This window comes from Anomaloglossus baeobatrachus, chromosome 3, assembly GCF_048569485.1.
Source record: "Anomaloglossus baeobatrachus isolate aAnoBae1 chromosome 3, aAnoBae1.hap1, whole genome shotgun sequence".
In the NCBI taxonomy this organism is placed as follows: Eukaryota; Metazoa; Chordata; class Amphibia; order Anura; family Aromobatidae; genus Anomaloglossus; species Anomaloglossus baeobatrachus.
The window spans coordinates 524,637,744-524,651,481 of NC_134355.1; positions in this window are offsets into that span (position 1 = coordinate 524,637,744).

Genomic DNA, 13,738 nt, shown 5'->3' on the forward strand with positions numbered 1-13,738 from the left:
GTCACTTGTGTTTATTGATGACATAACAGCAGACAAGAGTAGCCGGATGAATTCTGAAGTGTACCGGGATATACTTTCAGCCCAGATTCAGCCAAATGCCGCAACGTTGATCGGACGGCGCTTCATAGTACAGATGGACAATGACCCCAAGCATACAGCCAAAGCTACCCAGGAGTTCATGAGTGCAAAAAAGTGGAACATTCTGCAATGGCCAAGTCAATCACCAGATCTTAACCCAATTGAGCATGCATTTCACTTGCTCAAATCCAGACTTAAGACGGAAAGACCAACAAACAAGCAAGACCTAAAGGCTGCAGCTGTAAAGGCCTGGCAAAGCATTAAGAAGGAGGATACCCAGTGTTTGGTGATGTCCATGGGTTCCAGACTTAAGGCAGTGATTGCCTCCAAAGGATTCGCAACAAAATATTGAAAATAAAAATATTTTGTTTGGGTTTGGTTTATTTGTCCAATTACTTTTGACCTCCTAAAATGTGGAGTGTTTGTAAAGAAATGTGTACAATTCCTACAATTTCTATGAGATATTTTTGTTCAAACCTTCAAATTAAACGTTACAATCTGCACTTGAATTCTGTTGTAGGGGTTTCATTTCAAATCCAATGTGGTGGCATGCAGAGCCCAACTCGCGAAAATTGTGTCACTGTCCAAATATTTCTGGACCTAACTGTATATGAGCAGGATGAGGGTATATGAGCAGCATGGGGAGTATATGAGCAGCATGGGGAGTATATGAGCAGCATGAGGTTATATAGCAGGATTAGGGTATATTATGAGCAGCATGGGGAGTATATGAGCAGGATGAGGGTATATAGCAGCATGGGGAGTATATGAGCAGGATGAGGGTATATAGCAGCATGGGGAGTATATCTTAGCAGCATGGGGAGTATATGAGCAGGCTGGGTATTATATGAGCAGGACATTACCCCATACCAGTGTCAGCAGCAGATCCTCACCCCATAAGTGTGTCATGACCACATTTTTTGCTTAAAATTTTATTTTCCTCCTCTAAAACCAGGGTGCGTCTTATGGTCCGGTGCGTCTTATAGTCCGAAAAATACGGTATATTATCATTACAAACACAGAGATCTATTTCAAGTGTTTATTTCTGTTAAAGTTGATGATTGTCTTACAACCAATGAAAACCCAAACGTCATTATCTCAAAAAAGTAGAATATTATATAAGACCAACTGAAAAATGATTTTAAACTACTGAAAGGTTTGCTGGCAAAACAAGCTTAGTGATACTGTGGTTATTAAATCAGGTTTTGGTACTTTTGGCAGTGTGGACAGGTGTCAAGTCCTGCTGGAAAACGAAATTTCCATCTCCAAAAAGCTTGTCAGCAGAAGGAAGCATGAAGTGCTCTAACATTTCCTGGTAGACGGCTGCACTGACTTTGGTCTTGATAAAACACAGTGGACCTACACCAGCAGATGATATGGCTCCCCAAACCATCACTGATTGTGGAAACTTCACACTAGACCTCAAGCAGCTTCGATTGTGGCCTCTCCACTCTTCTTCCAGACTCTGGGACCTTGAAATTCCAAATGAAATGCAAAATTTGCTTTCATCTGAAAACAACACCTTGGACCAGTGAACAACAGTCCAGTTCTTTTTCTTCTGGCCCAGGTAAGACGCTTCTGGAGTTGTCTATTGGTCATGAGTGGCTTGACACAAGGAATGCAACAGTTGTAGCCATGCCCTTGATATGTCTGTGTGTGGTGGCTCTTGAAGCACTGACTTCAGCAGCAGTCCACTCCTTGTGAATCTCCCCCAAATTTTTTATTTGGTCCTTTCTTAACAATCTTATCAAGGTTGTGGTTATTCCAGTTGCTTGTGCACCATTTTCTACCACTCTTTATCTTTTCACTCAACTTCCATTAATATGCTTCGATACAGCACTCTTAGAACACCCAGCTTCTTTAGCAATGACCTTTTGTGGCTTACCCTCCTTGTGGAGTGTGTTAATGATTGCTTTCTGGACATATGTCAAGTCAGCAGTCTTCCCCATGATTGTGTACTGAACCAGACAAAGGGAACATTTTAAACACTTGGGAAGTCTATGCAGTTGTTTTGTGGTGATTATTCTAATTTTCTGAGATAAAGAAAAGCCCGGACGCCTGCCCTGAAAGGGCTCAAGGGAGGGCAACATGACTGAGGAGGGATGCTAGGCCTGAGGGTTAGCAAGGGGTTAAGGTGCAGGGTATTTTGTGCGGGAAAAGTGGGAGGTGGAGTTATAGGGCTGTGGGGCCATGTAATTGGTCAGGGGGTTGCTAGTGTAGGGGAGTATATACAGGGCTAGATTAGGAGGTGGGATGTCATTCACTACCTGGAAGACGTCTTGAATTGTTGCTGAATCGCTTGGATCCTGAAGATCGAGGGCTTCGGGGTACAGATGAAGAGGAGGAGCAGCTGCAGCGATGGCCCGGCGAAGTCGGCGGCTCTGCAGATGGGGACCCCTCTGCCTCCGAAGCGGCAGTGAAGACCGTGGTTTCCTTAGCGCCTCAGCCCGGAGACGCCGCCGAGGACCCGACGGCGGAGAAGGAGCCCCAGCGGAAGACCCACGGCAGTGGCGGCAGATCAAAGAAACGGGACAGAGCGGGGCCTGGGCCGGAAGTCGGGCCACGGGCATCAAGGCAGCGGGGCGGTGAGTGACATGGCCGGCCTCCCCTCCACTTCCGGTTCGCGGGGCGCAGTGTGATGCGCGCGTCGCGGCTGCGTGGCCCGCCGCGCTCACCTGCCCCGCCGCGCTCGCCTGACCCGCCGCGCTCGCCTGACCCGCCGCGCTCGCCTGACCCGCTGCGGGCACGTGGGTCGGCGATGTCACGTGGGGTGGCGGTGACACGTGGGCGGGCGGCGCGGTTACGTGGGCCGGTGGCGCGGTCACTTGCGGTCCCAGGAGAGAAGACGTCGCGGTGAACTGCATCAGATGTCGGCAGCGGGGCGGTGTGACGTGACCGGCCTCTCCTCCACTTCCGGGTTGTGGCGCGCACTGGTGACGCGCGCGTCGCGGCCACGTGACCCGACGTGGTCACGTGGTCTGGCGATGCGGTCACGTGCTTCGGCGCTGGTGTCAGCTAACCCGGAAGTGTCGGCGATGAATCCTGCAGCGATCGGCGGCGGCGGCAGAGCAAGATGCGGGGAGGATTTCGCAGACCCAGACGACCGTCCAGCAGCGGTGCGGGCAGTGGTAAGTGACATCACTGGCCCTGACAGCCTCAGATCGGTACGGCGTGGGGGTCAGCGTGATACCTGGGCGGCGCGGCCACGTGACCCATGGCGCGGTGCGGGGTCTGGCGGCGCAGTCACATGCCCCTGGCATCTCGGTCGTCTACTACTGCCGGGGATCTAGGTGGAACAGCCTGAACGGGGTCCAGCAGGCAGTGGCGGCACGTCTGGCGCTGGCTCGGGGGGTCAGCAAACGACAGGGCTGACCCAGAGCTGGGCTTGTCATGCGATCGTCTGCATATGCCAGGAGTGCGGCCTGCGCAGCTGCGTAGGGTCTGGTCAGCGGCTGGGTGGCAGCACGGGTTCCAGCTGGCGGATGTGCGGCTGGAGCGCACCACCTCCCCCCCTAAGTTGTGGCTCCGAGCCGGTGACTACTTGACAAGCGTCCCCGGCTGGCCGGCCAGTCCGGCCGGTTGCGTTGCGGCCCTGGAGGGCTGCAACCTGCGTTTACCCGTGGAGAAGATGGCGGTGCTCGACGCGGAGGACTTGTGACGGCTGTTCCGTGGGATCCCATGGAGTCAGCCTAGTAAGTTACGGCTCACTTAAAACCTTGTATTAATGCTTGAATTATGGTGGGTGGTAAGGGTGTCGATAGGTATGATTTTGGGTGCATTAGGGCGGTAGTTTGTTTGTCAGCGGGTTTCGGCAGGAGGTTGGGGGCCCTGAGTACGGCGTTGAATTTTGTGTGTGAGTGGTTGCTACGTGGTCCCGGGTGCCTTGCTATGCTAGGGTGTCTATCTATAGGTGACGACTTTGTTTATTCTGGATGGCGTAATGGCGCTTGCATTCTCTGGGTGTTTTTGTATGATTGGGTGATTTCCAGGTGGTTTGTGACTGATTCAGGTGGAAGTCGGCGGTGGGGCGGTGATTGAGGCAGGGATACGAATGCTTGCAAAGGGGTTGTGGATAGCCATGGTCACGGCAATTCCATGGTTTCTGTAATGGTCATGGGGGTCTTTTAGCTAGAGGATTATCGTGGTTCATAATATGTGATAAGAGTTCGATGGTAGTCCACTGACATGGTGGCCCGGCATGCGGGGGCGCATTTGCATTCGGCGTCTTACTCTGGAGCGTTGCATGGGGTGTGTGCTATTTGAGAGGTGAAGGGGAAGGTGGTTGCGTTTTAAGAGGGGTGTTTTAAGTTTTATGGCATTGGGCTAGCCCGGTTCTCCAACTGGTGTGTGAGTACTGGGGGTATTTTGCTGGTCCACTGGGGCGCGGCATGTTTTGTTGCGGCCAGATGTTAAGGTCGAGATGATTGGGACAGCAGTTTTTGGATATCTGTCCTTCCTTGCGGCGGTGGACGACACCTTTCTGGGGGTCTTGAAATTGACCAGTCACCTGTATGCGGTGCCCAGGCTAGCCGTCTTTTGACAGGAGTAATAGGCGATAAATAAAAAAAAAAAATCACGATTTTGTTGCCTTTGCCTGTAATCGGGTTTTCAGGGTTTGTTTCCGATATCTTTCGTACATATATTGTGTGGAGCTGGATGTTTTATGGTTGCGCAATGTCTGGTTATTGTGGTCTATGGTTCGGGTTCGGTCCCATAGTTGGGGGATTATCCAATATTCGGGATGGTTGAGTGCTTATTTTCGGTTTCTGGGACAACCTGGGCTTGTTAAGCTGTTTCTTCATGCCCAGGGTGTATTTGCAGAGTTAGAATGTGTGTGATAAATCGATGTGTGTGGTCCGTATAGGTGGGGCCCTATGTCTGAGGTACAGTTACGGGCCATTATCTGGTTCCCGTATATCGTGCCACTGTTTTGTGGTCCAGTTTGGCTTCTTGAATTCGTGAGTTCACGTTCCGTTTGGGGGTTCATGGGGAGATTACGGGAGTTTGCCGGCAGTGCCTGCACAGGGGCAGTTTTAACAAGTTTTATACGCGCGGATTGGGATGCGGTTCTTAATAGGGTTGCCGGCTTAACGTTGGCAGTCCGTATTGGGCGGCATTCGTCATGGCGGTTGATAGTAGCTCCACAGGAGTTTATAATAAGAGTAGGTGGTTCTCGTTTACGATGGGTTTGGGGTGTTTCTTTTGGGTACAGCTGACTTGGCTTTGCCTTATGGGTATATGGTTCGTCTTGGTGTGTTTCTTCCTGGTGCCCCCAGGGGGCTCGGGTAATGTGTCGGTGTGAGGAATAAGTGACATTTGCGTTGGGTGATCCAGTGTGTGGCTTATTGGTGCCGGAGGGACCTCCTATTGGCGACTTGTGGGAGTTTCCAGCCAGGTAGTGCTGCTGGCGGGTGTTGCTCCATTTGTTGATTATGTGGACAGACCGTGGGGCCTGTTGTGGGTTTCGCTGGCTGTCACGCGGTGGTGCAGCCCCTCCCGGGAGTACATTGCCGGGCGGTCCCTTTGGTCTTACGTATTGGTCGGGACCGGCAGGTATCACGGGTACACAGTGGTGCGGCGCAGCTGCGGGTGAGGTATTTGAAGTAGTGTGTGAGTAGGTCGCAACTATGCCATCACCTCCCGCAATGTCGGGCTGGATGGCTGGGGTAGCCAGTGCGGTATGCACTGGCTCTTATGGTTTAAGGACGTGGTAATCGTCTGGGGCGGTGCCCCGTTTGGGGGTTGTTTTGCGGCGCTTTAGGGCTGAATGGCGGACAGGCACCAGACACTCGTGGGTGCAACGTTGACGGTTGGCCCTGGCTTATGGTGTCTGCAATTTCGGAGAAATATGGTGTTTGAGTTTCCCTGGATTACGGGTCGAGTGGGAGTTTCTTTTCTCTCATTTTGTGAGTTGTATTGAGTCTGCAGTTTAGCGGGGATTGGGCGTGGTGTGCAGTTGGCTTTTGGTGAGAGGGTGGCAACGGTAGGGTTGTGCTTCCAGGTTCAAAGCGCCCGGAGATACCAATGATTAACTGTGCTCATGTGCCCCCCCTTTTGCGGGGCTTTGAGCATTATGCGGTGGTCAGAAGGGTGTATTCTGACTTAGTTAGGGAAATCATCTGGTGGTGGGAGTATGGTTACACAGTGGGATATAGTTAAGGTCTTTTCTTCAGGCCGGTGGTCGGCTTGACTGTATTTGGTCCCGTGTTGTTGTGTCTTTGGGGTGGAATGGTTTTGGATATTGGACTGGGTGGTAATTTCAGGATCGGTGTGATAATACACAGTTTACGGGAACAGCAGCGTCTTGGTACCGCACGTGGGTGGAGGAGACGTGGTCGCTGGGGGGGCATCCGGGGTGCTTGATCCGTGACATCGGGCTTGATTGCCCTGGGCCATTTCTTCCTGCCTGGGTGGCGTGCTCGTGTTGTTGTTCGCAGGGGCATGACCGCCTAGTGGTTTTATTATTTGGTATGTCTTAGGATCTGCCAGAGGTTGGGGAAACAGGGGAGGTTGTTTTGTTTCCAACTATAAGGGTTGGCTTTGCTTAATTACCAGCTGATATGTAATTTTGGAGGCGCCTGCAGTGTAGCTGTCTCAACAAGGCCGAGCTTGCCCCCTTATTCCTTGGAGATGGGGGCGGCGGCTCAGGTGGCTCGTTGGGGACTGGTCGCGCAGGCGGTGCATAGGATCGGACAGCGTGGTTGGCTAGTTGCTGGTCTTGGGGCGGCTGCCCTTGTTTTACTGGTACACCAATAATGGTTGGCTTTGTTTAATTATCAGTGGATGTGTAAATTTCAGCAGCGCTTGCAGTGTAGCTGTCTCAACGAGGCCAAGTTTGCCCCCTATTCCGTGGAGATGGGGGCGGCGGCTCTGGTGGCTCGTTGGGGACTGGTCGCGCAGGCGGTACATAGGATCGGACGATGTGGTCGGCTAGTTGCAGGTCTTGGGTCGACTGACCTTGTTGTATTGGTGGTTTGGTGCAGGTTGGCATCGTAAGGTCTATTGGGGGGTCATTTTGCTCGATTGACATTGGTCCCGCAGTATTGGTTGCTCGACCCGAGGAGTCGGCTCGGGTCGGGTTTTGGTGGTGGGGCTCTCACGTACAAGGTGTCATACGTGCTCGCTGTGGCGGAAAGGAGGGGGGTATTTGAAGTCGGTGGATTGCACAAAGAGCGGGGGGGAACCCAGTGCAGGAGCGGGTTACCCCTGGTGTGCAATGGTATGGTTGGTGGGTCCCTGCTGTGCTCGGTCACAGCGGGACATGTTAACGTGGGACCCTGCTGTGCTGGGTCACAGCAGGGCATGTTAATGTGCTGGGTGTCCTCGAGCCGGTGTGGTGCGGCTGAGGGCACATGGTGGAGCAACACTCGGCTGGGTGTCCTCGAGTCGGTGTGGTGCGGCTGAGGGCACATGGTGGAGCTGGTGTTGCAATCATGGACAAAGGGACTCTTCACTTACCCCCCCTCCTTTGCTGGTGGTTATGCTTATGGAGTTATTTAATATATTTATGAATAAAATGTTATTGATTATTTTGGTGTTAATAAACGAGGCTGCTGTGGCCTTTACATCCAATGTCACGCAGTCTGTGTCTTATTTTAGTGGAAAAGTGGTGAAAGGTGGATAACTGGTTTGGGTCAGAACGGCAAGTTAGGGCCGTCAGTCAGACGTTCCTAAGTCAAGAAAAGCCCGGACGCCTGCCCTGAAAGGGCTCAAGGGAGGGCAACCTGACTGAGGAGGGATGCTAGGCCTGAGGGTTAGCAAGGGGTTAAGGTGCAGGGTATTTTGTGCGGGAAAAGTGGGAGGTGGAGTTATAGGGCTGTGGGGCCATGTAATTGGTCAGGGGGTTGCTAGTGTAGGGGAGTATATACAGGGCTAGATTAGGAGGTGGGATGTCATTCACTACCTGGAAGACGTCTTGAATTGTCCCGCCCACCCGCCCTATTTTTGGATTCCTGGCAATCGTCATGGAGAGACGAGGAGGATCGACCTTGTCGCAGCAGTCGGCAGAAAGGAGGGGGGTATTTGAAGTCGGTGGATTGCACAAAGAGCGGGGGGGAACCCAGTGCAGGAGCGGGTTACCCCTGGTGTGCAATGGTATGGTTGGTGGGTCCCTGCTGTGCTCGGTCACAGCGGGACATGTTAACGTGGGACCCTGCTGTGCTGGGTCACAGCAGGGCATGTTAATGTGCTGGGTCTCCTCGAGCCGGTGTGGTGCGGCTGAGGGCACATGGTGGAGCAACACTCGGCTGGGTGTCCTCGAGTCGGTGTGGTGCGGCTGAGGGCACATGGTGGAGCTGGTGTTGCAATCATGGACAAAGGGACTCTTCACTTACCCCCCCCTCCTTTGCTGGTGGTTATGCTTATGGAATTATTTAATATATTTATGAATAAAATGTTATTGATTATTTTGGTGTTAATAAACGAGGCTGCTGTGGCCTTTACATCCAATGTCACGCAGTCTGTGTCTTATTTTAGTGGAAAAGTGGTGAAAGCTTAGGAGCCTTCTCACAGGGGAGCTGGACTAGGGTAGGTAGGGGGTTGGCCAACACAAAGCTTGGGACTGTCCCAGTCACTAGGACAACCACCTGGGGGGCGGGTTCCACTTGAGGTAGAAATAGGAGTAAACTCACACAATGACTAGTCAGTCTACCCGGGACATGTGTTCTGGAACATGACACCAGCTCCACTTTCTTCTCTTGATGGGGCCTGCAGCTTGTAGCGGAGCACTCAGTCCAGGTTCCTCCTGGGAGGAAGGGCAACTCTGAAAAAGGACTTTCTTCTTCTTTCAAACATCGGTGACTTCTCCTAACTTATGCAGGGTCGACTGGGCCCATGACAGCGGGTGACCAGTACTATTCGGGAGAGCAGCATAAAGTGTGAGAAAAGACACCTGGAACCGCAGCCACTGACTCGGACTCTTATTACCGACACCACCGCATACCACAGGTGGCATCACGACATTCATCCTACTACTACCCCATCACCTTACCTCCTTATTGGCGTACACCTCGGGACACGAAGCCGGACAGGCCAACGCAACATCCCAGATCATCATACCAGCCCGGTGATGAATAACGCAGCTACGAGACACCCCGTGTCTGACACCCCAATGCTCTCTGGGGCATACAGTAACACACTATAAAACTGCAACTGATCCTGCCTGTCCCTGTACAAACTAGAGATCCCAACCGTACAGTCTGTTGTGGTTCCTGCGAGAGTTATAATAGCCCTGGTTCCAGATTAAATGATGGCAACTTGGGCCTATGCTGCCTGATTGGCCATCGAGCACTTCAATTTTCTCCTAAGGAATTAGAGGGCAGAACTAAGTGCAAATTATCTATTGAAGGGAAGGTGTGCTGAAGTAAGAAGTGATGCCAGAGTAACTAAGACAAACAACAAAATACAGAAAGGGTGGATATTGCTGAAGATTATGCCTCCTTTGTACTAACAACAAACATAAAATAGATGCGGAGTGGAGAACATAAACAGTAGAAATAGGTATTTTAGCTGTTCTTCTACTGTCTGGCAGACTCTAACAGCAATATGGCTGGACTTCAACATGAGAATATTGCATGCAGGAAGTAAGAGCAGGAAAAAGGTATTTAAAAAGCACCCAAAAAAATGATTGGGCAGACAAATGAGTAAATCTATATACCTGTTACCCTAGCAGAAATAAAGCAGGGATAACAAAAACTAAACACTGGAAGAAAAGGTGTATCTGCTGTCGACTGGCAGAAAGAAGCCGACAGAAAGCTGAAGGAAAAAGAGTACCAATCGCAGCTTACCAGATATTATAGGGAGATGTACATAAAGAGACATTCACCTAGAGAGATTGTGCAAGTCACAACCCCTATGCAAGCCTGAGATAGGTTGGACTTCAATGCTGGAGAGGAGAAACAGGATTAATGCCGTGCTGCTGCCGAAGTAATGGACCATTGATTTAATCAAATTGATTGATGAAATCAACAGTCAATTACTTCGGCAGCAGTGTGACATTAACCCTGTTTTTCCTCTTCAGCATTGAAGAAAGAAGCCAAGCACAGAGCATAGACTCAAAGGTTTGAATCCAAATGACAGTACCTCAGCTTATACAAGGGGCCACTGAACACACAGACATCTGACGCTGGTGTCAGGACTCTCACTAGACAATCTGCATACAAATCTCCTGCGTCAACCAAAGAATTATCCTCTGGATCGAATCCCTTCCATTTAACGAGATACTGCATGCGATGTCTGCACGTCTGTTAATCAGCCGAGAAAAATAACTTTCCTCCTCTAGGACCTCCGACTGCAAACCAGAAAAATTTTAAAAACTGGATGAAAACCACCACAACAAAAAATGGCAAATTACTGGTAGCAGAAGAGATGCGGTTATTGAGAGCAGACTCAGCCAGAGGAAGAAAATCCACCCAGTGGTGTACCAACCTGAACCTCCACAATACTCTGAGATTAATCCCCAGGGCACCCACCACCACCCTCTCATTGGGAATTTTAATTGGATTTTTGTCCCTCAACTCTGGAATAAAACTATATGACAAAGCATGAGCCTTAACCCTCTTAGTTCCAGGGAAATATGTCACAGAGAAATCAAACCAAGTGAAAAAAAGTCCATCGGGCCTGTTTAGCATTCCAGTTTCCAGAGTTATTGAGACATTGACATTTTTGGGGGGGTATAACCACCACTGTTCTTGGCTTTTATTTCAATAAATTGTTTGACATGAGGAAATCACTATTGCATGCTTTGAATTAGTCTTATTTTCATGAGAAAATATCAATGTAGCTTTAACTTTTTAAGTTTTCTATACATTTCACTTTTTCCCTTCTGAGCCGTGCCGTGTGGTCAAACAGTAGTTTTCCACCACATATGCAGTATTCTCCTACTCAGGAGCAATTGCACAACTAATGGAATGCTGCATTTTCTTCTGTTACCTTTGTGAAAATGAAAGATTTGGGGTTAAAGCAACTTTTTTGTGGTAAAAATGTATATTTTCATTTTCACAGCTCAATATAATAAAATTCTGTGAAGCACCTGGGGATTCGAGGTACCCACCAGACATCTAGATAAATTCCTTAAAGAGTCTAATTTCTAAAATGTGATCTTGCGCGGTCATCCACTATTTAGGCACATCAGGGACTCTCCAAATCCAACATAGCATCCGCAATCCCAGACAGTTTTGTTCTATAATATTCAAATGGCGCTCATTCACTTCCAAGCCCCAGTGTGTGGCCAAACAGAAGATTTCCACCACACATTGGGTATCGATGTACTCAGGAGAAATTGTACAACAGACTTGCAGAGTAGATTTTTTCTTGCTACCCTTGTGAAAATGCAAAAATTAGGGCTAAAATAACATTTTTATGAAAAAGAAGTAACATTTTCATTTTTTTTGTTCCACATTGCTTTAGTTCTTGTGAAGTACCTAAAGGATTAATAGACTTCTTTCATGTGGTTTTAACCCCTTCAGCCCCAGAGCGTTTTCTGTTTTTGCGTTTTTTTGCTCCCCTTCTTCCGAGAGCCGTAACTTTTTTATTTTTCTGTCAATCTTGCCATATGAGGGCTTGTTTTTTGCGGGACAAGTTGTACTTTCAAATGAAACCATAAGTTTTACCATATAGAGTACTGGAAAACAGCAAAAAAATTCCAAGTGTGGAAAAACTGCAAAAAAAGTGTGATCGCACAATCATTTTTGGGATGTTTTATTCACAGTGTTCAGTATATGGTAAAACTGATATGTCATTGTGATGCCTGAGATTGGTGCGAGTTTTTAGACACCAAACATGTATAGGTTTACTTGTATCTAAAGGGTTAAAAAGTACGTTTTGCGCCATTTTCCGAAACCTGTAGCGTTCTCATTTTTTGGGATCTATGGCTCAGTGACGGCTTATTTTTTGCGTTTCGAGCTGACATTTTTAATGGTACCATTTTTGCGCAGATGCCACATTTTGATCGCCTGTTATTGCATTTTGCGTAAAACTTGTGGCGACCAAAAAACGTAATTTTGGCGTTTGGAATTTTTTTGCCACTACGCCATTTACCAATCAGATTAATTGATTTTATATTTTGATAGATCGGGCATTTCTGAACACGGCGATACAAAATATGTGTATATTTTTTATTTTTTTAACCCTTTAATTTGCAATGGGGTGAAAGGGGGGTGATTTGAACTTTCAGGTTTTTTTGTTTTATTTTTTAAAAAAAATTTTTTTACTTTTTTTTTTATTTTACTAGTCCCACTAGGGGGCTATATGTATCAACAATGCGATCGCTCTGCCCTATCTGCTGATCACAGCTACACAGCTGTAAACAGCAGATATGATCCCTTTCTGATTCACTCCGCTCCGGGCCGAGTGAAACTGAAAGTGACTCATGATAGCTACAGACAGATTCCACTCGCAACATGCAGGCACACATGTCAGCTGTTGAAAACAGCTGATATGTGCACAGATCGCCGCGACCTGCCCACGGCAGGGGGCGGGGATTAACCTCACACGATCCATGACGGATAGATCTGTCATTGGTCGTGAAGGGGTTAAGCAGTTTGAGGGGTGCAGTTTTCAGAATCGTGTCCCTTTTTGGTATTTTCTATCACTTTGGCCTCTCAAAGTCATTTCAAATTTGATGTGGTCCCTAAAAAGAGGAGTTTTGTAAATTTTGTTGGAAAAATTAGAAATTGCAGATAAACTTTGAACCATTCTAACTTCCTAACAAAGGAATTATTTTTCAAAAATTGTGCTGATGTAAAGTAGATATATGAGAAATGTAACTTCTTAACTATTTTGTGTGACATACCTCACTGGTTTAAGTGCATAAAACTTCAAAGTTTGAAAATTTCAAAATTTTCTAAATTGTCACCAAATTTCAGATAGTTTCACAAATAAACACAAAAAATATTGTCCGAAATTTACCACTATCATGAAATACAATATGAAAAAAACAGTTTCAGGATAACTGCAATATTTTGAATCGCTAAAGATTTATTACATCATAAATAGTGATGGCTAAACCCGGACTGTAAAAGTCCAGATCCGCGCGGTTTCATAGGTGTCCGGGTGCTGGGTGTTTGATCCAGATCTGGTACTCGAGAAATTGGAAAAAAAAAAATAAAGGAAAATAAACAATATAAGAATGAAGCGTGCACTTCATAATTACCAAGGCTCCATTGAGGATGTACACTGCTCCTGCCTGGCTGTACACTGCTCTTATAGCACCCTGCCATCACTAATCTAGGGCTTAGTAGCAGCTGTGGGCTTTTATTAACCCCTCATTACCCCGATTGCCACAGCACTAGGGCAATTAGGAGGAGCCTGGTAAAGCGCCAGGCTTGTCACATGCTTGTCACGTCTAATGGATGCGACAATCCTGGGCAGCTGCAGGTTGCTATTTTTAGGCTGGGGGTCGGCAATAACCATGACCCTCCCCAGTCTGAGAATACTAACCCCTGCTGTCAGGCTTTATCTTGGCTGAGTATCAAAATTGAAGCAGACCACACTCTGTGTTTTTTTTAAATTATTTATTTGAATATTTTTTTTTTATACACAACCAAGATAAGCGCTGAGGCTGCAACCTGTAGCCCTGAGTTTTATCTGTCCTGGATATCAGAATATGGGGAGACCCTACGCCAATTTATTTATTTATTTTTACTGTACGGGTAGAGTCACA